Source organism: Lactuca saligna, chromosome 6, assembly GCF_052625555.1.
Source record: "Lactuca saligna cultivar CGN05327 chromosome 6, ASM5262555v1, whole genome shotgun sequence".
NCBI classification, from domain to species: Eukaryota; Viridiplantae; Streptophyta; class Magnoliopsida; order Asterales; family Asteraceae; genus Lactuca; species Lactuca saligna.
The window spans coordinates 3723187-3727060 of record NC_136422.1 but is presented as its reverse complement, the minus strand read 5'-3'; positions in this window follow the sequence as shown (position 1 = coordinate 3727060).

The following is a 3874-nucleotide window of genomic DNA, read 5'->3' as shown; positions in this document are numbered from 1 at the left end:
ATTGACAAAACCCTCTGGCTTACTCATGTAAACATCTTCAGCCAACTTTCCATTAAGGAAAGCGGTTTTGACATCCATTTGCCATATTTCATAATCATGCAATGCAGCTATGGCTAGCATAACCCTTATAGATTTAATCTTTGCTACTGGTGAGAAGGTCTCATCATAGTTAAGTCCCGGAGTTTCAGTAAAGCCCTTCGCAACCATTCACGCTTTGTATGTATGTACATTCCCATCCATGTTTGTCTTCTTCTTGAAGATCCATTTGCACCCGACTGTCTTACGACCTGACACATTTTCAACCAAGTACTAAACTTGATTGTCATACATGGACTGAATCTCGCTTTACATATCCTCTTTCCATTTAGTTGACTTAGGGCCTACCATGGCTTCCTTGTAGTTGGTAGGTTCATCCAAATTTATCAGTATGCTATCACTGATAGATGTATCACCTTCAGCTTTTATATGAAAAACATATAACACAGGTGGAACACTAACTGTACTGGAATGCCTCGGACGTACGGACTTGTCAATTGGTTCAACCAGAGTTTCCTTCTCGAGTTTTTTTTTTTTTTGAAAGAGCAAGTTTCCTTCTCGAGTTGAGTGCTAGTGTTTGAGGTTCCTTTATCACTTAACTCTTGAAGCTCTTCAAGGTCAATTTGCCTCCCACTGTCCTATTGGCATATGAGTTCTCTCTCATGAAAGAATCTTCTCTTCACAACAAAGACAACATTGTCACTCGGCCTATAGAAAAGATATCCAAAAGACTTTTGTGGGTAGCCGATGAAAATACATCGCTCACTCTGAGGTTCGAGCTTGTCGTGAGTCTCGCATCTCACGAAAGCCTTGCAACCCCAAACTTTTATGTGGTCTAACAAGGGAAACCTTCCCTGTCCAAATCTCGTGAGGTGTTTTGGAAACCTTTTTGGTAGAGATTAGATTAAGGATATGGGCAGCAGTCTTTAAGGCATACCCCCAGAATGAGATAGGTAACAAAGCTCGACTCATCATGGAACGAACCATGTCTATAAAAGTTCTATTGTGCCTCTCAGCCACACCATTAAGCTGTGGTGTCCTAGGTGGCGTCAATTGTGAAACAATTCCACATTCCATAAGATAGCCAAGTAACTCGACACTAAGATACTCTCCTCCATGATCGGATCGCATCATCTTTATCTTCCTGCCCAATTGATTCTCCACTTGTTACTTAAACTCTTTGAACTTTTCAAAAGTTTTCGACTTATGCTTGATTAAGTAGATATAGCCATAGCTACTGTAATTATTAGTAAAAGTCACATAGAAGCGATTAGCACCTCTTGTGGCAGTTTCAAATGGTCCACACACATTAGTGTGTATGAGGTCCAACATAAATTCACCCCTTAGACAAGTACCAGTGAAGGGTGACTTGGTCATCTTCCCAAGTAAACAATATTCGCAACTGTCATACGACCTTAAGTCGAATGACTCCAAAACTCCATCCTTTTGAAGTTGCGCTATGCACTTCTTGTTGACATGTCCAAGACGAAAATGCCACAAGAATGCTTTATCCAAATCATTATAAGAATCAATATGTAACACATTATTTCCTAGGTTATCTACAACATTCACAGTTTCATATACAACATTGCAAGGTAATGCTTCAAAATAAAATACACCATTACAATAAGCATTAATAATACCAACTTCATTATTAAACGAAAAGGTAAAACCTTGTTTGTACAAACTATTAAAGGAAATAATATTTCTCGCCATATCAGCCGAGTAACAACAATTATTCAAATCTAAATTTAAACCATTTTTTAAGAAATAAAGAATAAACTCCAATCTTGGTCACGGGCAACATTTTCCTATTTCCCACGATTAAGTTTATCTTCCCGTGCTCCACATCCGTACTTCGTTTTAGTCCCTGTAAATCAGAACAAATGTGAAATCCACAACCTGTATCAAGGACCCAAGAGTTCACATGTGATGAGTTATTAGATTGAATAGTGTAAATACCTGCAAAGGAGGGTTTGATCTTCCTATCCTTTATGTCCTGCAAGTACTTGGTGCAGCTTCATTTCCAGTGCCCCTTTTCATGAAAATGGAAGTAGTTAGCATCCTTCGGATTAGAGGAGGGATTAGCAGAACCATCCTTGGTACCACTAGAAGAGGATCCATCAAGATACTTTCCTTTACAGCTCTTGGAGGGAGCCTTCCTCTTCTTTCCCTTTCCAAGTCCTATTGCCAAAATAAGGGCAGGAGTAGTAGTAGGAGTAGACACAAATGACTTGCCTTTAAGATTGCCTTATGCAGTCCTTAGAAGGCCTTGAAGCTTGCTAAGAGTGACCTCCTCCTTGTTCATATGATAAGCCATACAAAACTGATCATAACAAGAAGGTAAAGAGTGTAGAATTATATTTATGGCTAACTCTTCATCAAAAATTGACATTCAACTTAATCAAGCGGTCCATGAATCTCTGCATCTTTTGCAATTGGGCTATGATGGGTTCACCATCCTTCATTTTGGTTACGATCATGGAAGCAATGATCTCATACCTCTCCTGCCGAGCACTTTGACTTCTGTAGCTCTGCAGTCATGGTTGCAATCATAAGACACGAAACCTTTGTCACATCTATCTCATGAGTAGTGTGTTCAACGATTTGTTCAGTAGTAGCAGTGGTCACATCAATCTCCTTTAGATCTTTATCAATGACATATTCTTTATCCTTATCACGAATAGCCATTTGGATGTTACTAATCTAGTCATTGAAATTTGAGCCACCAAAAATGCCCCTCCCATATAGGTTGATGAGGGAGAAAGAGCTTGAAGGAATTGGTATTGAAGCATTGTTTGATAGACATTTGAAAAGAAGAAGAAAAAAGTTTTGGTTAGATAATAATCTTTAATATTACACCCAATATGAAATATTAAGGCAAGGATCCAACACAATATTCTACAATTGCGAAGAGAGATGTCATAATCCAATTGTAAAATATTTGAAGTTAGGTAAATGACGATTTACCAATTTCCACCATTAAAAACGAAATAGGTTATTAAGTTTTAATTGGTTTGAAATTCCTAGATATTTGAGATTCATTGAAATTTTCAATGACATGTTTAAATCTCGGTGTGCCCTTCAAGTTTGTGACTAGGATGCCGAGGATCACAATCAATGTATGAATAACCATGCAAATTAGCTTGGTACACCTAATGTTACATATCACCTAATCAATGTGCTGGTTAACCACACACGATCCATTGATATATGATTAACATAGGGTTACCCTTTGCTACACATTTTCAGTTCTGGATTAGTGTGCCAGTTAACCACATGCGCTCCAATTACGACTTAACAAAGGTACAAAGTGTAATTTCATGGATTAGCACCATTTTCACATTTTTCCTAAAATAATTGAGATTGAGAATTTAATAAAGTTTAGTTACTTTATATTTATCATTATACTTTTAATGAAGGAAGAGTTAATGTCCTATCCTACCCGTTCAGCTAATGACCCTCCACCAGTCAAGGAAGCGATGGGTAAGAGTGGACACCCATTAAACCACCATTTTATAGGCAATAATCTTATACCCCCCCCCCCTTATAGACTGGCTTCGTGAATGAGGCCTACTAATGGTAAGATTGACTAGCTTATATATATATATATATATATATATATATATATATATATATATATATATATATATATTACTAAACTATAATATTATAAAGTATAGGGGATGAATTTTAACTTTTAAAACTCTAGGGATTGGAACTAAAGTTTCATTTAATGAGACTTTGCAAATTCCAAAACTTGAGGGCAAGTTTTGAAATTGTCAAAACTCTTCACATTCATAACCTATGAGTTTAATTTGATTTTAATGATAAGACC